Source organism: Nicotiana attenuata, unplaced genomic scaffold (genome assembly GCF_001879085.1).
Source record: "Nicotiana attenuata strain UT unplaced genomic scaffold, NIATTr2, whole genome shotgun sequence".
In the NCBI taxonomy this organism is placed as follows: Eukaryota; Viridiplantae; Streptophyta; class Magnoliopsida; order Solanales; family Solanaceae; genus Nicotiana; species Nicotiana attenuata.
In genome coordinates, this window is record NW_017670723.1 from 412,539 (window position 1) to 439,879 (window position 27,341).

The window sequence follows — 27,341 nt, forward strand, 5'->3', positions numbered from 1 at the left end:
TTTGTGAATTATGAATGATTTTATGGTTTTATCTTGTTTTACCATGAGTAGCTAAACATTTAATCTAGGATTGATGGAACCAATTGTTAGATGAAGTTTTGACTCAATTTTGTTATAATCGAGCTGGGTTTATTATGTGATTGTTCAACTATGTATTGTATGGTGATTAATTGAATGGGCCCTCAATTAATCGTGTCTAATTGCCTTGTGTTGCTTGAGAAAGAATACTAGGTTAGATTGTTGTTGAACAACACCACTTTTGGGTAATTGAAGAGATTCATTACTTGAATTTAAAAGTGGGGTTAGAGATAACGAAACTTTGGTGGGATAATTCAGAGCTGCATAAATTATCAGCTAGAGTAGTTCGAGAGAATGCTCTAGTAAATTATCGTAGTTGATCGAGAGATAATTGCGATAACCCATAGCTCATAATCCTCATAGAGTATTACGGCGAGATTATAGCGAAAGAGTTACGAATTAAGCTATCAATTGGGGAAATCAATACCCTAAATCTTTTTACCATTGAATTATCTTTAATTTAGAATAGTGTTAGTTTTAATATCCTTTTACTTTAGAAAAACAAATCTCACTATTTATTGATAAAAATCTTGCATCCGGAAATTGTTTGAGCTTGTACTAGCATCGCTAAGAGTTGTAATAGATAGGTTAGTTCCCTAAGGATTCGACTCCGGACTTGAAAAACCGGATTATATTTACAACGATCGCTTTGTCTTTTATAAGGCATAGTTGGGCGTGATCAGCAATAGCACACGAAAATCTGGGAATCTGGTGAAATTCTAGTTTTAAGGCCTTAAAACGCCAAAAAATGAGGAACGGTCATGGAGAGGCGGTGATTATTGTTCCTAGGTGGCTGTTGATGTCCCGGGAAAATTTTAGTCGATCCGGGTGTAGGGACCCAGGCCCATGCCGAAGGCCTGGGCTATTGTAAACGAAAAATCTGGGAATCGTGCTGAATTTCAATTTTATGACCCTAAAATGGCAAAAAACGAGGAACGGTCATGGCAAGGCTGTGACTATTGTTTCTTAGGTCGTTTTTTATAGCTTGGAAAATTTTAGGCGATCTGCGTCATAGGGCCCGAGCCCATGAGGAAAGCGTGGGTTATAATACATAAAAATTTGGGAATCAGGCTGAGTTCTAGTTTTATGGTCCTAAAACGCCAATAAAATGAGAAACGGTCATGGCGAGGCGGTGACTATTGTTCCTTAGGTTGTCTTGGATGGCCCGAGAAAATTTTAGGCGATACGAATTCGAGGGCTCGGGCCCATGTACAAGCGTAGGCTATAGCACATGAAAATTTTGAAGTCAGGCGGAATTATAGTTTTATGACCTTGGAACGCCAAAAAATGAGGAACGTTCAAGGCGAGGTTGTGACTATTGTTCCTTAGGTCGTTTTTGATGGCCCGGGAATATTTTAGGCAATCCGGGCTTAGGGGCCCGGGCCCATGCAAAGAGGTGGATTATAGCACATGAAAATTTAGGAATCGGACGGAATTTCAATTTATGGCCCTAAAACGCCAACAACGAGGAACGTTAACGGTGAGCCGGTGAATATATTTCCTTAGGTACTTTTTGATGACCCCGATAAATTTTATGCGATCCGGGTCTCGGGGCCCGTGGCCATGCGAAAGGCGTGGGCTATGGCACACAAAAATTAGGGAATCGGGCGGAATTCCAATTTTATGACCCTAAAACGAGGAACTATCATAGCGAGGTGGTGACTATTATTCCTTAGCTCATTTTTGATAGCCCGGGAAAAATTTAGGCGATCCGGATATGGGTGCTCGGGCCAATGCACAAGGCATGGGCTATAACACACAAATATATGGGAATCGGGTGGAATTCTAGCTTTTGGCCCTAGAATGCCAAAAAACGAGGAACGGTCATGGCGAGGCGATAGCTATTGTTCCTTAGGTTGTTCTTGATGGCCTAAGAAAATTTTAGACGATTCGGGTCAGAGGGCCCGGGCCAATGTAATTCCAGTTTTATGGCCCTAAAATGCCAAAACATGAGGAACGGTCATGGCTAGTCGATGACTATTATTTCTTTGATCGTTTTTGATGGCTCGAGAATATTTTTGGCGATCTAGATCCAGGGGCCCGCGCCCATACGGAAGGTGTGGCCTATCACACACGAAAATCTAGATATCAGGCAAAATTCTAGTTTTATGGCCCTAAAACGCCTAAAATCGAGGAACGATCATGGCGAGGCGGTGACTATTGTTCCTTAGGTCATGTTTGATGGCCCGAAAAGCTTTTTAGGCGATCTGGGTCTGGCGTCCCAGGCCCATGCGAAAAGTGTGGGCTTTAGCACACTAAAATCATGGAATCGGGCAGAATTCTAATTTTATGGCCCTAATAATCCAAAAAACGAGGAACTGTCATCACGAGGTAGTGACTATTGTTCCTTAGGTTTTTTTTTATGGCCCGAGAAAATTTGAGGTGATCCAAGTTCGGGGGCCAGGGCCCGGAAGGCGTGAGCTAGAGTACACGAAAATCAGGGAATCGGGTGGAATTCCAATTTTATGGCCCTAAAGCGCCAAAAAATGAGGAAAGGTCATGGCAAGGCGGTGACTATTGTTCCTTAGGTCGTTTTTTATAGCTCAGAAAATTTTAGGCGATCTGTGTCACAGGGCCCAGGCCCGTGAGGAAGGCGTGGGTTATAATACACAAAAATTTGGGAATCGGGCTGAGTTCTAGTTTTATGGTCATAAAACGCAAAAAAAACGAGAAACGGTCATGGTGAGGCGGTGACTATTGTTTCTTAGGTCGTCTTGGACGGCCCGAGAAAATTTTAGGCAATCCGAATTCGAGGGCTCGGGCCCATGTACAAGGCGCAGGCTATAGCACACGAAAATTTTGAAGTCAGGCTAAAATCTAGTTTTATGACCCTAGAACGCCAAAAAATGAGGAACGTTCAAGGAGAGGTTGTGACTATTCCTTAGGTCATTTTTGATGGCCCGGGAATATTTTTGGCAATCCAGGCTTAGGGGCCCGGGCCTATGCAAAGGCGTGGGTTATAGCACATGAAAATTTAGGAATCACATGGAATTTCAATTTATGGCCCTAAAATGCCAACAACGAGGAACGTTAGTGGCGAGCCGGTGACTATTGTTCCTTAGCTAGTTTTTGATGACCCGGGTAAATTTTAGGCGATCCGGGTCTTGGGGCCCGGGACCATGCGGAAGGTGTGTGCTATGGCACATGAAAATTAGGGAATCGGGCGGAATTCCAATTTTATGACCCTAAAATGAGGAACTGTCATAGCGAGGCGGTGGCTATTATTCCTTAGGTCGTTTTTGATAGCCTAGGAAAAATTTAGGCGATCCGGATACGGGTGCTTGGGCCCATACACAAGGCATGGGCTATAACACACAAAAATATAGGAATCGGGTGGAATTCTAGCTTTTTGGCCCTAGAATGCCAAAAAGCGAGGAACGGTCATGGAGAGGCGGTATCTATTGTTCCTTAGGTTGTTCTTGAGGGCCTAAGAAAATTTTAGACGATGCAGGTTCGGGGGCCCGCGCCCATGCGGAAGGTGCGACCTATCACACACGAAAATCTAGATATCAGGCAAAATTCTAGTTTTATGGCCCTAAAACGCCAAAAAAATGAGGAACTATCATGGCAAGGCGGTGAATATTGTTCCTTAGGTCATGTTTGATGGCCCAAAAAGCTTTTTAGGCGATCCGGGTCCGGCGTCTCGGGCCCATGCGAAAGGCGTGGGCTTAGCACACTAAAATCAAGGAATCGGGCAGAATTCTAATTTTATGGCCCTAATAATCCAAAAAATGAGGAATGGTCATCATGAGGTGTGACTATTGTTCCTTAAATTGTTTTTGATAGCCCGGGAAAATTTTAGGCGATCCGGGTTCGGGGGTCAGGCCCATGCGGAAAGCGTGAGCTAGTACACGAAAATCAGGGAATCGGCTGGAATTCCAGTTTTATGGCCCTAAAGTGCCAAAAAATGAGGAACGGTCATGGCAAGGCGGTGACTATTGTTTCTTAAGTCATTTTTGATTGCTTAGGAAATTTTGGTTAATCTGCGTCAGGGGTCCCGGTGCCCATGCAGAAGGTGTGGGCTATAGCACACGAAAATCAGGGAAACGGGAGGAATGCTAGTTTTATGGCCTTAAAACGCCAAATAACAAGGAACGGTTGTAGCGAGGCGGTGACCATTATTCCTTGGGTCATTTCTGAAGGCCCGAGAAAATTTTAGGTGATGCGTGTCTGGGGGCGGGTCCATGCAGAAGGCGTGGGCATAGCATGCGAAAATCTGGGAATCAGGTAGAATTCTAGTTTTATGGTCCTAAAATACCAAAAAACGAGGAATGGTCATGGATAGGTGGTGAATATTGTTCCGTAGGTTATTTTTGATGGACCGGGAAAATATAGGCGATCCGGATCCGGGGCCCCAGGCCCATACGGAAGGCGTGGGCTATAGCACACGAATGTCTTAGAATCGTGCATAATTCAAGTTTTATAGCCCTAAAATGCTAAAAACGAGGAACGGTCATGGCGAGGCGGTGGCTATTGTTCCTTAGGTTATTTTTGATGGCCCGAGAAAATATAGGCAATCCGGGTCCGAGGCGCCAGGCCCATGCGGAAGGCGTGGGCTATAGCACACGAAAATCAGGGAATCGAGCGGAATTCCAGTTTTGTGGCCTTAAAATGCCAAAAAATGAGGAACGATCATGGCGAGGCGGTGACAATTGTTCCTTAAGTAGTTTTTGATGTCCCAGGAAAATGTTAGGCTATCCAGATCTGGGGGCTCGGGCCCATGCGCTAGGCCTGGGGTATAGAACACGAAAATCAAGGAAACAGGTGGAATTCCTGTTTTAAGGCCCAAAAATGCCATAAAATAAGGAACGGTCATGGCAAGGCAGTGACTATTATTCCTTAGGTCGTGTTTGATGGCCCGAGAAAATATTAGGAGATTCGGGTTCGGGGCCCCGGGCCCATGCAGAAGGTGTGGGCAATAGCACACGAAAATCTGGAATCAGGTGGAATTCTAGTTTTAAGGCCCTAAAATAACGAAAAAAAGAGGAATGGTCATGGCGAAACAGTGACTATTAATCCTTAGGTCATTTTTATGGCCCAGAAAAAAATTTGGCAATCCGGGTGTGGCGGCCTGGTGCCCATGCGGAAGGCGTGGACAATAGTAAATGAAAATCTGGGAAATAGGTGGAATTCCAGTTTTATGGCCTTAAAACGCCAAAAAATGATGAACGGTCATGGCGAGGTGGTGGCTATTGTTCCTTAGGTCTTTTTTTATGGCCTAACAAAATTTTAGGAGATGCGGCTCCGAGGCCCTTGGCCCATGTGGAAGGCATCGGCTATAGCACTCGAAAATCTTTGAATCGAGCATAATTCCAGTTTTATAGACCTAAAACGCCAAAAAATGAGGATCGGTCATGGTAAGGTGGTGATTATTGTTCCTTAGGTCGTTTTTGATGGTCCGACAATATTTTAGGTGATCTGGGTTCGGGGGCCCGCGTCCATGCGAAAGGTGTGGCCTATTACACACGAAAATCTGGATATGAGGCAAAATTCTAGTTTTATGGCCCTAAAATACCAAAAAAAACCGAGGAACGATCATAGTGAGGCGGTGAATATTATTCCTTAGGTCGTTTTTGACAGCCCGAAAAACTTTTTAGGTGATTCGGGTCCGTGTTCCCGGGCCCATACGAAAGGTGTGGTCTATAGCACACTAAAATCAAGGAATCGGGCAGAATTCAAATTTTAGGCCCTAATAATCCAAGAAGGAACGATCATGACGAAGCAGTGACTATTGTTTCTTAGGTTGTTTTTGATGGCCCGAGAACATTTTAGGCGATCCGGGTTCGGGGGCCAGGGCCCATGCGGAAGGCGTGAGCTATAGCACACGAAAATTAGGGAATTGGATGGAATTCCAGTTTTATGGTCCAAAAGCGCCAAAAAATGAAGAACGGTCAGCAAGGTGGTAACTATTGTTCTGTAGGTCGTTTTTGATGGCCTAGGAAATTTTAGGCGATCCGCTTAGGGGGCCCGGGGCCCATAAAGAAGGTGTGGGCTATAGCACACGAAAATCAGGGAAACGGGCAAAATTCCAATTTTATGGCTTAAAACTAGGGGTGAGCGTCGGTTGGTTTGGTTCGGTTTTTTCGGTTTTCGGTTTGGGATTTTAATAACCAAAGTATTTTCGGTGCCGTTCGGTTTTCTTGCGGTTTGGTGCGATTTTTTTCGGTTTGATTTTTCGATTTTAGGCTTGTCAAATTGGACTTATTTCTTATGCAATAAATGAGCCTCATAATTAATTCTTACAAAGCTTCTAAGGCTCAATGCATGTGCTTAGCAAATTTTCCTACTGTAATCTACTATAACATGAAATTTAATTAGAGAATAATAAAATATGCACTAATAATTTCTAAGAAGCAGAGAAGTAACCCAGGAATAGGAATTAATATCAGCGATAACTAACCCAGGAAATAAAAAGATTTGATTCTCTTAATTTTCTCAGAACGTACACTAGCTAGCTTTATGGGTTTTGATTTTGGGTAGCGTGGCTTTGGGGTTGGATGAACTTGTAAAAAGTGTGGCATTTTGGGGTTTGGGCTTCAACATTTACTAACAATTAATAAATGATTGCGCCCATATTTAACATGTTAGATTTAAGAGTTAAGATAAGCCCAGAGGCTATAAAACCCATGCTTAAAAAAACTTCGATTTTTCGGTTAACCGAAAAACTGAAATACTAAAACTGAACACCGAACCGAACACCAAACTTTTAAAAAATATAGCCCGAACGAACCAAACCGTATAAACCGAAATTATCGGTTTGATCGATTTCTTCGGTTCGGTCGGTATTATGCCCACCCCTACTTAAAACACCAAATAACAAAGAACGAATGTGGCAAGGCGGTGACTATTATTCCTAAGGTCAATTCTGATGGCCCGAGAAAATTTTAGGTGATGCGGGTCTGGGGGCCCGGGCCCATGCAGAAGGCATGGGCATAGCACGTGAAAATCTGGAAATCGGGTAGAATTCTAGTTTTATGGCCCTAGAACACCAAAAATGAGGAACGGTCATGGCTAGATGGTAACTATTATTCCATAGGTCATTTTTGATGGCCCGGAAAAATATAGGCTATCTGGGTCCGGGGCCCCAGGCCCATGCGGAAGGCGTGGGTTATAGTACACGAAAATTTGAGAATTGGGCGAAATTCCAGTTTTACGGCCGTAAAACGCTAAAAAGTGATGAACGGTCATGGAAAGATTGTGACTAATGTTCCTTAGGTTGTTTTTGATGGCCCGGGGTAATTTTAGAAGATCGGGATCAGGGGTTACGGGGCCCATGCAGAAGGCGTGGGCTATAACACACGAAATCAGGGAATCGGACGGAATTCTAGTTTTATGGACCTAAAATGCCAAAAAATGAGGAACGGTCATGGCGAGGCGGTGACTATTATTCCTTAGGTCATCATTGCTGGCTTGAGAAAATATTAGGCAACCCGGATCCGGGGGATCGGGCCCATGCGGAAAGCGTGGGCTATAACACACGAAAATCTTGGAATCAGGCTTAGTTCCAGTTTTTTGGCCTTATAACGCCAATAATGAGGAACGGTCATGGCCAAGCGGTGACGATTGTTCCTTAGGTCGTCTTTGATGGCTCAGGCAAATTTTAGGCACTCTAGATCCGGGTTCTCGGGCCCATGCGCAAGACCACACGAAAATCTGAGAATCGGGCGGAATTCTAGTTTTATGGCCCTAGAACGCCAAAAAAACGATGAGCGGTCATGGTGAAGCGGTGACTATTGTTCCTTAGATCGTTTTTGAAGGCCCGGGAATATATTAGGCGATCCGGGTCCGGGAGCCCAGGACCATGCGAAGTCGTGGGCTATAGAACCGAAATATTGAGGAATCGGGCGGAAATCTAATTTTATGGTCTTAAAAAGCCAAAAAATGAGGAAAGGTCTTGGCTAGGCGGTGACTACTGTTCCTTAGGTTATTTTTTATGGCCTGGAATAATATTAGGCGATCCGAGTCTGGGGCCCGGGCCCATGCGAAAGACGTGGGCTATAACACACAAAAATCTAAAAATCGGGCAAAATTATAGTTTTACAGCCGAAAAATGCAAAAAATGATGAACAGTCGTGGCAAGGTTGCGACTATTGTTCCTTAGGTTATTTTTGATGGCCCGAGAAAATTTTAGGAGATCAGGGTCAGGGGGCCCGCGGCCCATGCGAAAGGCGTGGGCTATATCACACGAAAATAAGGGAATCGGGCGGAATTCCAATTTTACGGCCGTAAAATGCCAAAAAATGATGAACGGTCATGGCAAGGTTGTGACTATTAAACCTTAGGTTATTTTCGATGGCCCGGGAAAATTTAAGGAGATCAGGGTCAGGGGGCCCGGGGCCCATGCGGAAGGTGTGGGCTATATCACACGAAAATAAGGGAATCGGGCGGAATTCCAGTTTTATGGCCGTAAAACGCCGAAAAATAAGAAACGATCATGGAAAGGCGGTGACAATTGTTCCTTAGGGAGTCTTTGATGGCCCGAGAAAACGTTAGGCGATTCGAATCTAGGGGCTCCGAACCTGCGCAGGGTGTGGGCTATAAAACACAAAAATCTGGGAATCGTGCGGAATTCTAGTTTTATGGTCCTAGAGCTCCAAAAAATGAGTATCGGTCATGGAGAGGCGATTACTATTGTTCCTTAGGTCCTTTTTTATGGCCCGGGAATATTTTAGGTGATTCGGGTCAGGGGCTCGAGCCCATGTGAAGGCGTGGGCTAACACACAAAAACTCCATAATCGGGCAGAATTTCAGTTTTATGGCCCTCAAACACCAAACATCGAGGAATGTTCACGGCGAGGCAGTGACAATTATTCCTTAGATCATTTTTGATGGCCTAGGAAAATATTAGGCGATCTGGGTTTGGGGGCCCGGGACCATGCGGAAGGCGTGGGCACACGAGAATCAGAGAATCGGGCGAAATTCAAATTTTATGGTCCTAAAATACTAAAACACAAGGAACGGTCATGGCGAGGCGGTGACTATTGTTCCTTAGGTCGTTTTTGATGGCTTGGGAATATTTTAGCGATCCAGATCCTGGGGCCCAGACCCACGCAGAAGGCGTGGTCTATTATAACACAAGAAAATCTAGAAATCCGGCGAAACTCCAGTTTATGGCCCTAAAATACCAAAAGACGAGGAACGGTCATGGCGAGGCGGTGACTATTGTTTCTTAGATCGTTTTTGATGGCCCGATAAAATTTTACGCGATCCAGTACAGGTACTTGGGCCAATGCAGAAGGCGTGGGCACACACGAAAATCTGGGAATCAAATTTAATTCCAGTTTTATGGCCCTAAAACGCCAAAAAAGAGGAACGGCCATGGCGAGGCAGTGACTATTGTTCCTTGGGTCATTCTTTATGGCCCAAAAAATATTAGGCAATCCGGGTCGGGGGCCCCGGGCCCATGCGGATGGTGAGGGCTATAGCACACGAAAATCTGGGAATCGAGGGAAACTCAAGTTTTATGGCCCTAAAATACCAAAAATGAGGAACGATCATGGCGAGGCGATGATTATTTTTCTTACTTCATTTTTGATTGCCCGAGAAAATTTTTGGCGATCCAGTTCCGAGGGACCGGGCCCATGGGGAAGGCATGGACTATGGCACACGAAAATCTTAGATTCGGGCGTAATTCAAGTTTTATGGCCCGAAAATGCCAAAAAAATGAGGAATGGTCATGGAGAGGTGTGGACTATTATTCCTTAGGTCGTTTTCGATGGCCCGGAAAATATTAGGCGATACGGGTCTGGTGGCCCGAACCCAGCGGAAGGCGTGAGATAGCACACGAAAATTGGGAATCGGGCGAAATTCTAGTTTTATGGACCTAAAACTCCAAAAACGATGAACGATCATGGAGAGGTGGTGACTATTGTTCCTTAGGTCATTTTTTATGGCCCGAGAAAATATTAGGCGATCCGAGTCTGGGGCCCGGGACTATGCGGAAGGCGTGGGGTATAGCACACGAAAATCAGGGAATCGGACAAAATTCTAATTTTATGGCCCTAAAATGCAAAAAATGAGGAACGGTCATGGAGAGGCGGTGACTATTGTTCCGTAGGTTGTTTTTTATGGCTCGAGAAAATTTTAGGCGATCGGTGATGGGGGGTCGGGACCCATGCGGAAGACGTGGGCAATAACATACAAAAATCAAGGAATCGGGCGGATACAAAATCTATAGCCCAAAAATGCCAAAAAATGAGGAACGGCCATGGCAAGGCATTGACTATTGTTCTATAGGTCGTTTCAGATTGACCAAGAAAATTTTAGGCGATCCGGGTCCGAGGGCCCGGGCCAATGCGGAAGGCATGGGCTATAGCACACGAAATCTTGGAATCGGGCGTAATTCCAATTTTATGGCCCTGAAACGCTAAAAACGTGGAACGGTCATGGCAAGGTGGTGACTATTGTTCCTTAGGTCATTTCTGATGGCCCGAAAAAATTTTAGGTGATCCGGGTCCGGGGGCCCTTGCCCATGCGGAAGGCATGGGCAATAACACACGAAAATTTGGGAATCAGGCTTAATTCTAATTTTATGGCCCTAAAACACCAATAAATGAGGAATGGCCATGGTGAGGCGTTGACAATTGTTCCTTAGGTCATATTTGATGGCCCGGGATAATTTTAGGTGATCTGGATCCGGGAGCTCTGGCCCGTGCACAAGCCCACACAAAAAATTGGGAATCGGACGAAATTCTAGTTATATTGCCCTAGAACACCAAAAAATGAGGAGCGGTCATGGCGAAACGGTGATTATTGTTCCTTAGGTCATTTTTTATGTCCCGGGAATATTAGGCGATCCAAGTCCAGGGGAACGGGCACATGCGGAAGGCGTGAGCTATAGCACCGGAAAATCTGGAAATCAAGCGAAATTCTAATTTTATGGCCTAGAATGCCAAAAAATGCGAAACGGTCATGGCGAGGTGGTGACTATAGTTCCTTAGGTCGTTTCTGATGGCCCAAAAAAACATTTAGGCGACCCGGGTCAGGGGGACCGAGCCCATGCGGAAGGCCTGGTCATAACACAAGAAAATCTGGGAATCGGCTGGCATTCAAGTTTTATAGCCCTAAAATGCCAAAAAAATGAGGAACGGTCATGGAGAGACGGTGACTATTGTTCCTTAGGTAGTTTTTTACAGCCCGAAAAAAGTTTAGGCGATCAGGGTCTGGGAGCTTGGGCCCATGCGGAAGGCGTGGGTTATAGCACATGAAAATCTAGGATGCGGAATTCCAATTTTATGGCCCTAAAACACCAAAAAATAAGGAACGGCCATGGCAAGGTGGTGAATATTGTTCCTTAGGTCATTTTTTATTTCCTAGAAAGATTTTAGGCAATCCGAATATGGTGGCTCGGGCCCATGCACAAGGCGTGTGCTATAGCACACGAAAACCACGAATTCGGGCGAAATTATCATTTTATGGCCCTAGAACGAGGAACGGTCATGGCGAGGCGTGACTATTGTTCCTTTGGCCATTTATTATGGCCCGAAAATATTTTAGGCCATCCGAGTCTGGGGTCTAGGGCCCATGCGAAGGCAGGGACTATAGCATACGAAAATCTAGGAATCGGGTGGATTTATGGCACTAAAATGCCAAAAAAAAGGAACGGTCATGGACAGGCGGTAACTGTTGTTCCTTAGATCGTTCATTATGGCCCGAGAAAATTTTAGGCGATCCGGAGGCGTGGGCTATAGCACACGAGAATCTGGGAATCGGGCAAAATTCTAGTTTTATAGCCCAATAACGCCAAAAAACGAGGACGGTCTTGGCGAGGCGATGGCTATTGTTCCTTAGGTCGTTTGTGATCTCCCAGGAAAATTTAAGGCGATCCGGGTCCGGTGGCCCGGGCCCATGTAATTTCAGTTTTATGGCCCTAAACCGCCAAACAACGAGGAACGTTTATGGCGAGGTGGCGACTATTTTTCCTTTAGGTTATTTTTGATGGCCAGGGAAAATCTTAGACGATCGGGGGGCCCGGGACCATGCGAAAGGCGGGAGCTATAGCACACAAAAATCTGGAAATCGGGTGATATTCTAGTTTTATGGCCCTAAAACACCAAAAAAAAAGGAAGGGTTCTGGCGAGACGGTGACTATTAATCATTAGGTCATTTTTGACGGTCCGAGAAAATTTTAGGCGATCCGGGTCTGGGGGCTAGGGCATGCGCAAGGCGTGGGCTATAGCACTCAAAAGTATGGGAATCGGGCGGCATTCCAATTTTATGGCCCTAAAACGCCCAAAAAAAAAGAACGGTCATGGCAAGGCGGTGACAATTAATCCTTAGGTCATTTTTTATGTCCCAAAAACTTTTAGGCGATCCGTGTCCGGAGGTCCGGGCTCATGTGGAAGGCATGGGCTATAGCACATGAAAATCAGGGAAACGGGCGAAATTCCAGTTTTATGGCTCTTAAATGCCAAAAAATAAGGAACGGTCCTGGTGAGGTAGTGACAATTGTTCTATAGGTCATTTTAGGTCATTTTCAATGGCCCGAGAAAATTTTAGGCAATCCGGATCTGGGGGTTCGGGCCCGTGCACAAGGTGTGGGCTATAGCACACGAAAATCTGGGAATTGGGCGGAATTCTAGTTTTCTGTCCCTAGAATGCCAAACAATGAGCAACGGTAATGGCGAGGCGGTGACTATAGTTTCTTAGGTCATTTTTGATGGTCCGGAAAAATTTTAGGCAATCCGGATCTGGGAGCCCAGACCATGCAGAAAGCATGGACATATCACACGAAAATATGGGAATCAAGTGGCATTCCAGTTTTATGGCCCCAAAACGCCAAAAAAAAAAGGGAAAGGCCATGGAGAGGTGGTGACTATTTTCCATTAGGTCGTTTTTGAAGGCCCAAAAAAATTGTTGGCGATCCGGGTCCGTGGGACCGGGTCCATGCGGAAGGCGTGAGCTATAGCACATGAAAATCTGGGAATCAGACGAAATTTCAGTTTTATGGCCCTAAAACGCCAAAAAAAGTAACGGTCATGGCGAGGTGGTGACTGTTGTTCCTTAGGTTATTTTTTATTGTCAGGAAAAATTTTAGGTGATCCGGATCCAGGGGATTGGGCCCATACGCAAGGCATGGGCTACAGAATACAAAAATCTTGGAATCGGGCGGAATTTAGCTTTATGGCCTTAGAATGCCTAAAAATGAAGAACGGTCATGACGAAGCTATGTGTATTGTTCCTTAGGTCATTTTTTATGGCCCGGGATAATTTTAGGCAATCCGAGTCCGGAGACCCGGCCTATGCGAAGGCAGGGGCTATAGCACACGAAAATCTTGGAATCGGGCAAAATTTTAGTTTTATAACCCTAAAACGCCAAACAACGAGGAAAATTCATGGCGAGGTGGTGACTATTTTTCCTTAGGTCATTTTTGATGTCCCGGGAAAATTTTTGACGATTCGGGTCTGGGGGCCCGGGACCATGCGGAAGGCGTTGACTATAGCACATGAAAATCAGGGAATCGGACGGAATTCCAGTTTTATGGCCTTAAATAGCTAAAACGAGGAACGGTCATGGCGAGGTGATGACTACTGTTCCTTTGGTCATTTTTGATGGCCTAAGAAATTTTTGGCGATTTGGGTCCGAGGGCCTGGGCCCATGCAGAAGGCGTGCACTATAGCACACGTAATGTTTGGAATCGGGCGTAGTTCCAGTTTTATGGCCCTAAAATGCCAAAAAAAAAAAAGGAACGGTCATGGCGAGGCGGTGACTATTGTTCCTTAGGTCGTCTTTTTGATGGACTTGAAAACTTTTAGGCTCTTCGGCTCCGGAGGCCCGGGTCCATGCAGAAGGCATGGGCTTTGGGCAGTCCACTTTTACGGCCCTAAAATGCCAAAACACGAGGAACGATCATGGCGAGGTTGTGACTATTGTCCCTTAGGTCATTTTTAATAGCTCGGAAATATTTTAGGCGATATGGGTACAGGGGTCAGGCCCATGCAGAAGGCGTGGGCTATAGCACACAAAAATGAGGGAATCAGGCAAAATTCTAGTTTTATGGCCCTAAAACGCCAAAAACGAGAAACGGTCATGGCAAGGCTGTGACAATTGTTCCGTAGGTCATTTTTAATGGAGTGAGAAAATTTTAGGCGATCTGGTCCAAGGGTCGGGGCCCATGCGGTTAGCGTGGGATATAGCACACGAAAATCTAGGAATCGAGTAGAATTTTAGTTTTATGGCCCTAAGAGCCAAAAAATGAGAAACGGTCATGGCAAGGTGGTGGTTATTGTTCCCTTAGGTCATTTTTTATGGCCCGGGAAAATGCTAGCAGATCTTGTTCCGGGGGCCCAGGCCCATGCGGAAGGCATGAGCTATAGCATACGAAAATCTGCCAATAGGGTGAAATTCTAGTTTTATGGGCCTAAAACGCCAAAAAAGATGAACGCTCATGGCGAGGCAGTGACTATTTTTCCTTAGGTCATTTTTTATGGCCTGGGAAAATTTTAGGTGATCAGGGTCCAGTGGCCGGGACCATGCGGATAGCACACAAAAATTAGGGTATCAGGCAGAATTCTAATTTTTTTAGTGAAGCGGTGACTATTGTTCCTGTTACACCCCAAGTTTTCATACGTGAGAGTACGTCGTAAGTTATTGATGTAAGCTCGAAAATGAGATTATATTTGGAAGCAAATAAAGTAAGTTAATCATGTTACCTTGGAGGTTACAGATATTTAAGATCATGAATAACCAGTACCAAAAGGGTTGGAAAGCTTAGTCGCTAAACGAATTGAAGAAAATAAGTTTCGTCGAAAATCGACAAGTTTGGAATGTTATAACATATTCTTTTGGGGTGAGACTAGGGTGATTAACATGATGAGGAGGTTAATTTATGAGTTATTGTAGTCGTATGATAGTCGTGTGTTATGTTTTTAAGTCAAACGAGTTATGGAACAAAAGTTAGCAAAGGTCATCACAAGTTGCATTTATAATGTGCTGAAATTTAGGTCAAATGTAGATGCACTTTTCTCCCAATATAATTGGAATAAATGGATTATCTACATATCAAATTGAATATCTACGAGTCTAGTTTCCAACGCATTAAACTGTTCGTCAATACGACATCGGAGTAGAGAGATATTCGTATTTTTGTGAGACCGCGCAAGCAGCTCCCAATGGGACCCACTTAGGCGGTGGTTGACCTACTTCAATTTATAAACGATTTGGACGCCTATTTTTCACTTATTTTCAACTCAACTTCGTCTCCAAACTTTTCCTAACCCTTCTAAACAGATTCCAGAAGGGTTTGAAGTGACTCCAGAGTGATTACACCATATTTCAACATCAAAACTTAGTTCTAGTGAAGAACAACACCTCTTTGAGGTTGTGTTGTCATTGAGGATTGTTGTGGGCTGTATTTGGATGAAATTCCAAGTTGTTGCTGCTGTCTAAGGTGAGTATAACAGCCTACTAATTGTTCTTAAGCTTGCTTGTATGTTGGTTAAGTTGTTAGGATGATAAACTACAAGATAGTACTTGGATTAGCTTAAGTCACTTCTATGGTGTTGTATTGCTATTGAGGGTTGTTGTGAGCTGAATATAACTTGGATTTCGACTTGAAGTTACTATAGGAGTTGTGTGTATTGTGTTCTTGCATGTGCTTAAGGTTATCTTGATGTTGATTAAGTTAAATGGATGGAGTAGACATGAATTAGTGAATAAAGCTACTAATTGAAGATAGTTGGAGTTGAGGATTGTTTCCTTTGTTATAAATATATGGTATAAGAATGGAATCATTGATGAATGACTTTATTATCATGTGAATGATACTGTTAAATTAATGTAAGAAGTCTATAAGGGGTGATATGGGTTATACGGATTCCAATTGGAGCTTGCCGCTCGTCGTGAAGTAGTTGTGACTTGTTATTGTTATATGGTGTCTTGTTATTGATATTTATAGGTTGCTGGACTTCCCTGGCTGTTGTTGTTGGTATATGGTATTGGAGGAGGCCCTTGTTACAAGGGAGATGCTGCCCAAATTTACGTAAATGAGCTACTAGCTTAAGTTACCGACTTAGCCTTTGCTCAGCACTGATTTTGAATCTCCTTATACTATGATAGATTGAGTGGACTTGTTTGAAGAGTTTCTTGGATGGTATTAAGGAGTCAACGGGTTTAAGGTATGTTAAGGCTCTTCCTTCATTCTTTTGGCATGATCTAAAGTGAAACGAACATAAACGATACGCTATTTCATAATGAATCTACTCCTAGCAACTAAGGTTGTCCATGTTATTCTTTTCTTACAAAGTTATTCCAAGAAAGTATATATGATCCTTGAGTCCTAGTGAAGTTCATATTGATGGTATGATGTCCATAATGTCAATCGATGGTTCAATGACCTTATGTCACTCCAAGAGGTTTAGAACGTGACTCCATGAGTCCAGCATGCATTATATATGTATCTACTTTACTCTACCGAGCCGCGCTATAGTCGGCCGGGTATGACACCTATTGTGCAACCACTGATCAGTTGGGTTTACCGAGCTCCACGTGGCCGGGTACGATTCTACCGAGCCTTATGATGGCCGGGTACGTTTTTACCGAGTCCTCTTTGAGGCCGGGTATGATATGATGATGATAATGCCCACAGAGGCGTATGTTTTTAAAAGTTTATGTATATATATGTATTATGCATTTCATGTCAGTAGCCTCAGAGGCACTCAGATGTTCCAGGTTGTATCTCCTCTATCTCTCTTTACATTACTGTTCTTATTTATGCTTTCCTGCCTTACATACTCAGTACTTTATTCGTACTGACGTCCCTTTTGCATGGGGACGCTACGTTTCATGCCCGCAGGTCCCGATTGATAGGTTGACAGTCCTCCTATTAGGCTATCAGCTCAGCGAAGGTGTTGGCGCACTCCACTTGCTCCGGAGTTGCCTATTTGGTCAGTACGCTTTGGATATGTATTGATTGGTATGGCGGGGCCCTATCCCGACCTTTATGATTTTATGTACTCTTAGAGGCTTGTAGACGGATGTCAGGTGTATGGATACTTTTATGGCCTTGTCGGCCTATGTTTTGAGTTTACAAATGGTCATGTCGGCCTTATAGGCCCGTATGTCATATGTATAAGTTTGTATATCATGTTGGGTCATTGTATGTTGAGTATTCCCTTATGTTTTATTCTTGTTATCTCATGACGGGTTTTCCGGCTCATTTACTCATAATAGTATGATAGGAAAGATATGTTACGTTGGTACTCGGTTGAGTAAGGCACCGGGTGCCCATCGCGGCCCTTCGGTTTGGGTTGTGACAGTTCCTTAGGTTGTTTTTATAGCACGGGGAAATTTTAGGCGATCTCGGTCGGGGGGCCCGGTCCCATGCGGAAGGAGTGAGCAATAGCACACGAAAATCAAGAATCGGGCGAAATTCCAGTTTTATGACCCAAAAATGCCAATAATAAGGAACGGTCATGGTGAGGCGGTGACTATTGTTCCTTAAGTCGTGTTTAATGGACCAAGAAAATTTTAGGTGAACCGGGTCCTGAGGCCCGGACCCATGAGCAAGGCGCGGACTATAGCTCACGAAATCTGGGAATCGGGGAAAATTCCAGTTTTATGGCCCTAAAATGCCAAAAAAATGAGGAACCATCTTGGCGACTCGGTTACTATCGTTCTTAGGTCGTTTCTTACGGCACGAAAAACTATTAGGCTATCCGGGTCCAGAGGCCTGTACCCATGCAGACGACAAGCGCTATAGCACACGGACACTAGGGAATTGGGCGTAATTCCAATTTTATGGCCTTAAAATGCCAAAAAACGAGAACGGTCATGGCAAGGCAGTGACTATTGTTCCTTAGGTCATTTTTTATTGTCCGAAAAAATCTTAGGTGATCCGGGTCCGAGGGCTCGGGCCCATGTGGAATGCTTGGGCTATAGCACACAAAAATCTGGGAAACGTGCGAAATTCCAGTTTTTTGGCCCTCAAACGCCAAAAAAACGAGAGATGTTCATGGTGAGGCAGTGACTATTGTTCCTTGGGTCGTTTTTTATGGCCCAAGAAAATTTTAGGTGATCTAGGCCAGGGCCCCGCCCCATCGAAAGGTGTGGGCTATAGCACACAAAAATCTGGGAATCGGGCGAAATTCCAATTTTTATGGCCCTAGAACACCAAAAATGAAGGAACGGTCATGGCGAGGCGGTGACTGTTGTTCCATAAGTCATTTTTTATGGTCCGGAAAACTTTTAGGCGATTCGAGTCCAAGGTCCCGGCCTATGCGGGGGCATGGGCTATAGCACACGAAAATCAGGGAATCGAGAGGAATTCAAGTTTTGTAGCCCTAAAACGCAAAAATGAGGAATGGTCATGGCCAGATGGTGACTATTGTTCCTTAGGTCGTTTTTGATGGCCTAAGAAATATTATGCAATCCGGGTCAAGGGGCCCGGGCCCATGCGGAAGGCGTGGGCTATAGCATACGAAAAATCAAGGAATCAAGCGAAATTCCAGTTTTATGGCCCTGAAATGCCAAAACCGAGAAATGGTCATGGAGAAGTAGTGACTATTGTTATTTAGGTCATTTTTGACGGCCTAAAAAAATCTTAGGCAATCCGGGTCTGGGGGCCCAGGCCTATGTGGAAGGCTTGGGTTATAGCACACGAAAATATGGAAATCAGGAGGAATTCCAGTTTTATGGCCATATAACCCCAAAAAATGAGGGACGGTCATGGAGAAGCTGTGACTATTGTTCCTTAGGTCGTTTTTGATTACCGGGAACAATATTAGGCGATCCGGGGTGGGGGCTCGGGCCCTTGCAGAAGGCATGGGATATCGCACACCAAAATGTAGGAATCGGGTGAAATTCAACTTTTTATGGCCTTAAAATGCCAAAACATTTGGAAGGATCATGGTGAGGTGATAATTATTGTCCCTGAGGTCATTTTTTATGGCCCGGTAAATTTTTAGGCGATTCAATTCGGGGGGACCGGGCCCATGCGGAAGGCGTGGACTATAGCACACAAAAATTAGTGAATTGGGCGGAATTTAAGTTTTATAGCCCTAAAATGCCAAAAACGAGGAACGTTCATGGCGATGTGGTGACTATTGTTCCTTAGATCATTTTTTATAGCCCGCAAAAAATTTTAGGCGATCCGGGTCCTGGACTCGGACTCATGAGGAAGGCCTAAGCTATAACATACGAAAATCTGGGAATCCGGCTTAATTCTAGTTTTATGGTCCTAAAATGCCAAAAAAATGAGGAACGGTCATGCTGAGGTAGTGACTATTATTCCTTAGGTTGTTTTTAATGGCCCGGGAAAATTTAAGGCGATCCAGGTACGGGGGCTTAGGCCCAGGCAGAAAGTGTGAGCTATAGCACACGAATCTCAAGGAATTGGGCAGCCTCATTACCTAATTGTGGTGTAAGTTTGGGCGAGACCAATTTTTGGCGCCGTTGCCAGGGAGTTAAACGGATTTAGCTATATATCTAGGTTTTTTTGTGTTTTGTCTTTCTTTCCTTTGGAGTAACTAATTTTGTGTTTGACTTTATTTTAGGTACAACATGGCTCTCAACAACGATCCCATTGGAAACGTGCCATTGGGGGAGGAAGTGGACGATGATGCAATGGATGAGGCTCCTATTGAACCTCAAGCTAATAGACGAGGCCGCCCGCCTCACGATAATGTGCCCGTCCCTCCCCCACCTCCACCAAGAGAGGCATCCCACCGATAATTGCCAAACGAGGGTTATGCAAGTGCTATAGTCTCGCCCCGCATTAGGGCGGGCAACTTCCAAATCACCAACGCGATGCTTACACTACTTGAACAACGGGGTTTCTTTATCGGGGCTCCGAATCAAAATGCCTACAAGCATCTTAAGGGGTTCGTCGATACGTGTTGGGGGAGCAAGCAAACAAATGTTTCTAAGGACGTGCTGAGGTTGAGGCTTTTTCCCTTTTCTCTACAGAGAAAAACATTGGACTGGTTAGAAAGGTTGCCCAACCATTCCATCCACTTTTGGGATGAGTTGGCAGAAAAGTTCATTTCCAAATTCTTCTCTCCGTGACACATGGCGACGCTTCGGGATGAGATTCTTGCTTTCAAGCAAGAACCCAATGAGCCATTGCACGAGATTTGGGAAAGATATCGCACCATGGTTAAAGAGTGCCCGAACAATGATATGACTGAGGCCATGATCCAACAGACCTTCTACAGGGGGATCAACACAACTAATCAATGTGTGGTTAACCAACTCGCCGGGGGGGACTTCATGAACACGCCATATGCTGAAGCTTGTGAAATTCTTGATGAGATGGCGAATACCTCTTCGGCGTGGCAAAGTAGAGCCAATGTACCACAAGGTGACCCTAATGTTATTCACCTACACAAGGAGCTACATGACCATGAGCAAGCTATTGTCGAGTTGACAACTACCATGAACCAATTGGCCATGGCTCAGCTTCAACAAATTCAAGGGCTGAAACAAGTGCATGTAATGGAAGGTGTGAATATGATGGTAAACAAAAGACGGTAACAAGGTCAACAAATGCAAAGGTATCCGGAACAATTTATGCAAGATGATAGTGGTTATGATCAAGGTGATTCATTCAATGAGGAAGACGAAGAAGTTCAATATGTCAACAATTATCAAGGTCAAAGAAACAATGTTCAAGGATAAAACCAAGAACAATGGAGGTCACAAGGGAACAAAGGTAATTGGAACAACCAAAACCACCAATGCAATTGGAGTGGTGGCAATTCTAATCAAAGCAATTGGAACAATCAAGGAAATTAAGGAAATTGGGGTAATCAAGGCAATTGAAGTGGAAACAATCAAAGAAATTGGGGAGGAAACAACCAAGGAGGGTGGAACAACAACAACAACAACCGGGGGCCGGGTTTTCAAAGGCCTCCGATGTTCCAACAACCAAGCAAACCACCCCTATCCTTCTCAAGTCCTGGGCTCTTCTTCCAATGAGATGGGTAGAATTGAAAACATGTATAAATAGATGATGGAGAAGAACACCGACTCCGATGCTCAAATAGCCTCGCATAACACTTCTATTCGGAATTTGGAGGTTCAATTAGGCTAAATCTCACAAGCTTTGAACACTCGTCCTAAGGGGGCACTACCTAGTGATATGGTGGTGAACCCGAAGGGTGGGAATAATACAGGACATGATATGGCCGTGACTACTAGAAGTGGAAAAGGTGGAGATGCAACCACCTCAAATCAAGTGGATGAAGATGTTGTGGTTCAAGAAGATGAAATCCCAAGAAATGTGGTTCAAACTAATGAAGAAGTAGAATTGATATAGATGAAAGTGTAGAGGAGACACAAGAAGAGGTGAACCCATCTAGGGAACACATGATTGACATGCCAAAACCGGTAGTGCCAAAGGCTAAGGCACCAATGCCAAGGCCTCCTCCTCAATACCCTCAAAGTCTAGCAAAGCAAAACAATGAAAACCAATTCAAAAGGTTTATTGATATGATGAAGATTTTGTCAATTAATGTGCCGTTGGTTGAGGCATTGGAACAAATGCTAGGATATGCAAAATTCATGAAGGATTTGGTAACCAAGAAAAGATCAATGAATTGTGAAACCATCAAGATGACTCATCAAGTGAGTGCTATTGTGCACTAAATGGCTCCGAAGTTGGAAGATCCTGGCGCTTTCACAATCCCTTGCACTATTGGGAGCACCGGCTTTTCCAAAGCATTATGTGATCTCGGGGAAAGTATCAACTTGATGTCCTATTCGGTGTTCAAAACTTTGGGAATTGGGCAACCAAGACCCACATCCATGAGGTTGCAAATGGCAGATCGGACAATGAAAAGGCCTTTGGGTATTATTGATGATGTATTGGTTAGAGTTGACAAGTTCATCCTCCTAGCGGACTTTGTTATCCTTGATTATGAAGTGGACTATGAGGTGCCTATCATTTTGGGTAGACCTTTCCTTGCTATGGGGAAGGTTTTTGTTGATGTGGAGGTCGGTGAGCTCACTTTCCGGGTTGGTGACGAAAACGTGGTCTTCCATGTGTGCAAATCAATGAGGCAACCGAATAGTAATGAGTTTGTTAGTTTGTGGATTTGGTGGCCGACGTGATAGATGATGATGCTAGTGCAACAATGAATGTTGAGGATAAATTGGAAGCCGTTTTGCTCAACCTAGATGATGATGAGGAGCGTAATGCCTATGTGGAGTGTGTAAATGCATTGCAAGGCATGGGGTCGTACACTTATGAGCCCCGAAAGCTATCTTTGGATCTTGAAAACCGGAAGACTCCTCCAACAAAGCCCTCAATCAAGGAGCCTCCTACCTTGGAGCTAAAGCCATTGCCCCGCACCTCATGTATGAATTCCTTGGCCCTTCTTCTACTTTACCAGTTATCTTTTCTTCTTGCTTAACTAACATGAAGGTAGAGTCCACATTGGAGGTGCTACAAAGGAGGAAAAGAGAAATCGGTTGGACTTTGGCGGATATCCGGGGCATAAGCCCCGCCTTTTGCATGCACAAGATTATTTTGGATGAGGGTGCCAAACACTCCGTTGAACATCAAAGAATATTGAATGAAGCAATGGAAGAGGTGGTGAAGAAGGAGATAATCAAGTGGTTAGATGTCGGGGTTGTGTACCCCATTTCCGATAGCTCGTAGACCTCTCCGGTGCAATGTGTCCCAAAGAAAGGGGGCATGATAACAAATGACAAGAATGAATTGATCCCAACAAGAACCGTCACCGGGTGGAGAGTGTGCATGGACTATAGGAAGCTCAACAAAGTTACTCGGAAAGATCATTTCCCGCTTCCATTTCTTGACCAAATGCTTGATAGGTTGGCCGGGCGTGCTTTTTATTGCTTTCTTAATGGATACTCCGGTTATAACCAAATCCTTATTGCTCCTGAGGACCAAGAGAAGACCATGTTCACTTGTCCCTATGGTACTTTCGCATTCTCGCGGATGCCTTTTGGGCTATGTAATGCACCGGCGACTTTTCAACGGTGTATGATGGCTATTTTCACCTACATGGTGGAGGACATTCTTGAGGTCTTTATGGATGATTTTTCTATAGTTGGGAATTCGTTTGAAGATTGTTTGAACAACTTGGATAGGGTATTGGCTAGATGTGAGGAGACAAATTTGGTGTTGAATTGGGAGAAGTGTCACTTCATGGTCGAGGAAGGCATAGCATGGTATTGAGGTTGATAAAGCCAAGATTGAGGTGATCTCCAAATTCCCTCCCCCTACATATGTGAAGGGAGTGAGGAGCTTCTTGGGTCATGCGGGTTTCTATCACCGGTCCATCAAGGACTTTTCCAAGGTTGTGAACCCATTGTGCAAACTTTTGGAGAAGGATGCTAATTTCCATTTTAATGAAGATTGTATGAAGGCATTCGAGTTGCTTAAGTTCAAGTTGACTACTACTCCTATTATCACCACACCGGATTGGAGCTTTCCTTTTGAGCTCATGTGTGATGCTAGTGATGTTGCGGTTGGAGTGATGTTGGGGCAAAGAATCAACAAAATCTTCCATCAGGTCTACTATGCTAGCAAGACCATGAATGATGCCCAAGTCAACTACATAGTGACCGAAAAGGATCTACTTGCTATTGTTTTTGACATGGAGAAGTTCCAGCCGTATTTGATGGGTACTAAGGTGATTGTTCACACCGACCATGCAGTACTTCAGTATTTGATGAGCAAGAAAGATTCTAAGGCAAGGTTGATGCGGTGGGTGCTTCTTTTGCAAGAGTTTGATCTAGAGATTCAAGACCGCAAGGTTAGTGAGAATCAAGTTTGGAGGAGGAGGGGAGGCCACATAACGGCCTTGAGATCAATGATTCATTTCCCGACGAGCAACTCCTATCCGTTTCAATGACCGAGATGTCGTGGTTCACCGATTTAGCCAATTATCTTGCGAGCGGTATTGTACCGAATGAGTTCTCTTCAAAACAAAAGAAGAAGCTCAAACGGGATTGCTTGGACTATTATTGGGATTAGTCGTATCTTTTTCGGATATGTACCGATGGTGTGATCCGGCTATGTGTGCCGGAAGAAGAACAAATGGGAATTCTTGAGGCTTGCCACTTTTCACCGTATGGTGGTCACCATAGTGGAGCTAGAACGGCTACAAAGGTTTTGACTTGTGGATTCTATTGGCCTACCCTCTACAAGGACGCTAGTGAGCTTGTCAAGCATTGTGATGAATGCCAAAGGGCCGGTGGGATTTCTAAGAAGAATGATATGCCCCTTACCACCATTTTAGAGATTGATATCTTTGATGCTTGGGGTATTGATTTCACGAGACCGTTCGTGAGCTCTTGTGGGAACACTTATATTTTGGTAGCTGAGGATTATGTGTCAAAATGGGTTGAAGTCGTGGCTTTACCCAACAACGAAGCTAGAAGTGTGGTGGCATTCTTGAAAAAGAACATCTTCGCAAGGTTTGGTACTCCGAGGGCCATTATTAGTGATGGGGATTCACATTTTTGCAGCCGAGCTTTTGATACCTTGCTCACAAAGTATGGTGTCACTCATAAAGTCTCAACCCCCTACCATCCTCAAGCAAGCGTACAGGTTGAAGTCTCCAATCGGGAGATCAAGAGTATTTTGTCAAAGACTGTGAATGCCAACCGAACAAATTGGTCAAGAAAACCTGATGATGCTCTTTGGGCTTATAGGACGGCCTACAAGATGCCGATTGGGATGCCTCTATATCGATTGGTTTTTGGGAAGCCGTGTCATCTTCTGGTAGAACTTGAGCATAAGGCCATGTGGGCTTTGAAAACGTTGAACCTTGAGTGGGATGTCGCTGCAAATCTAGGAGTGGCACATTTGAATGAGCTTGATGAATTCTGGTATCATGCCTACACAAGTTTGTCCCTTTACAAGGAGAAGATGAAGTACCTCCATGACAAGTATATCCACAACAGGGAGTTCAAATAAGGTGATCTGGTGCTATTGTTCAATTCCCCGTTAAGGATGTCTCCGGGTAAGTTAAAATCAAAATGGAATGGGCCCTTTGAAGTAGTGAATGTAACCCCCTTTGGTGATCTAGATTTGAAAAATAAGAATGATAAGGTTTTTAGAGTAAATGGGCACCGGGTTAAACATTATCTTGTCAAGGTTGATGATGGCCACATTGTGGCGGTTCTTCATTTCAAGTGATTGGTAATCTGCGTCGTGCCGCAATATTAAATCAGGCGCTTCCTGGGAGGCAACCTATGTCTTTTTCTTTCTTTTATTTTCCTTCTTTAAGATAGGCTTGGTTTTGTGCTAACCAGTTTTGAAGTGTATATAGGAATGGGTGTGCATTGCAGGGACTGTGCATGAAAAATTTGGCTAAGTGTCAAAGTGCAGAGTCTCTGAAGTTGGCCTGTCAAAATTGCTTAAGGAATTGCGGCCGCACAAATTTTTGTGCGGTCGGCACTGATGCTGCAGCCGCACTCATTTTTGTACGGTCCGCAGCCAGTCATCTCAAGGGCAGGTAAGGAGTGCGGTCCGTATCAAATTATGCGGCCGCACATAGGTCAAAATCTGGGTCCCACGGGTATCAGTATAAATAGGGCTTTCCTTCCCTTTTTACACTTTTCGATCATCTGAGCCCTGAAGACTAAGCTTGCATAGTAAAATTTCCCCATTGCTCTCAAATTGTTCCCTCATTTCATCACCTGCATCTTCATAATTGGTATGTTAATTTCTTCATTAGATTCTTCATCTTTTGTTTGCTTTTTTTCTTAGATTTAGGGTTACTTAAATGCCTAAAAATGTCAATGAAAATGTCAATGATTAGTTGTTTTTGCTTAGAATCATGTGGGTAGATTATTAATCGTTAATTGGGGTCTAGGTAAGTAAATAATGTTGTTTGATTGATAAAACCATGCCTAAATTATGCAAAGGCATGAACCCTAGTTACAGTGCCCGTGGATTTTGAATTATGCAGCCGCAGCCATTTTCGTGCGGTCCGCCATAGAGGCTATGTGGCCGCACACACTTTTGTGCGGTTCGCAGCCCTCAGAGTTAGGAAAATTTTGTGCTTGACTTGTGTGGCCGCACTCAAAATTGTGCGGCCGCACTCATTTTTGTGTTATCCGTAATGATGGAACTTCAGAGACCCCAGTAGAACATAGGGCTCTGCGGCCGCACTCATTTTTGTGCGGTCCGCAATAGGCACTCTGCGGCCGCACTCACTTTTGTGCGGTCCGCACTGCCTTTCTGAGAATGTTTCTTCTGCAACTTCCAATCATGTTTATTCATGCATTGTGAGCTTCAATATAACTAATTTCTAGTTCTTATATGTTTCAGACAATGGTTCGCTCACGAGGCAAAGGAGATATGTCAAAAGGGAGGGCAGAACCCTCCCGAGGCCGGGGTCGAGGAAAAAGCAATATCCCTCTAGCAATCCAAAAGGTTATAAGCAAGAAAGCAACAACAAATAGAGCCCCTGATACCTCGTAGACCAGTGAGTATGTCCCATACGGGGAAGCTATGAGGGTAATTCCGTGCAAGCACAGCCGGAAGCCCACTCACAACAAAGACAATGATTCCCTGGGAAATTCCACTTGGTGGATGAGTCTTCTTTAGCTGCCAGTTCATCTGAAGGTTCGGAAGAGGGCAGCCAAGACTCTGAGCCCTCTTCCTCACCTGCTCCCCATGCTTTCATAAACTTAGATGATGGTGATGTTCCAGATGATGGGAGAGGGGGCGATACTGCAGTGCCAGGGTTGGAAAGATCAAGGAGGCCGGAGATGTGGGAGGACAGATTTGTTAGTGCCACTTCCTTCGCCAAGTTTAGGGAATGGTGGCCACAGAGGTTGCTCACTCTTGAGCGACAGTTCTTAATGAAAGACCTGAACAAGCACAACCCCAATGTCCATAGGCAATTCCAAGAGCGGAAAGGTTGGAGTTGGTTCACCAACAAAGTCCTAGATGCAAATGAGTACCTGGTCAAGGAGTTCTAAGCAAATGTTGCTCACATCAAACAGGGAACGAAGGTGACAAAAGTGTGGAATCTGAAGATCCACTTTGACTCCTGTGCACTGAATACATATGTGGGGTTTGAAGAAGTGGAAGCAGTGCAGTAAGCTAGCTATGGGTGATGCAGCTCGCCCGTGGCTAGCTGAGATTCTGGCAATCCCAGGGTCAACACCTCTGTGGCTCACAGCAGGGCTTCGTGTTGTCCGGGACACCCTAAACTTTGAAGCCAAAGGGTGGCATACGTTCGTGTGTAGCCGCATTGACCCATGCCTCAATGAAAACATGCTCCACTTCCCCGTGCAGTTTTGGTGGCCTCGTTTATGGCTGGGTATTCGATAAATATTG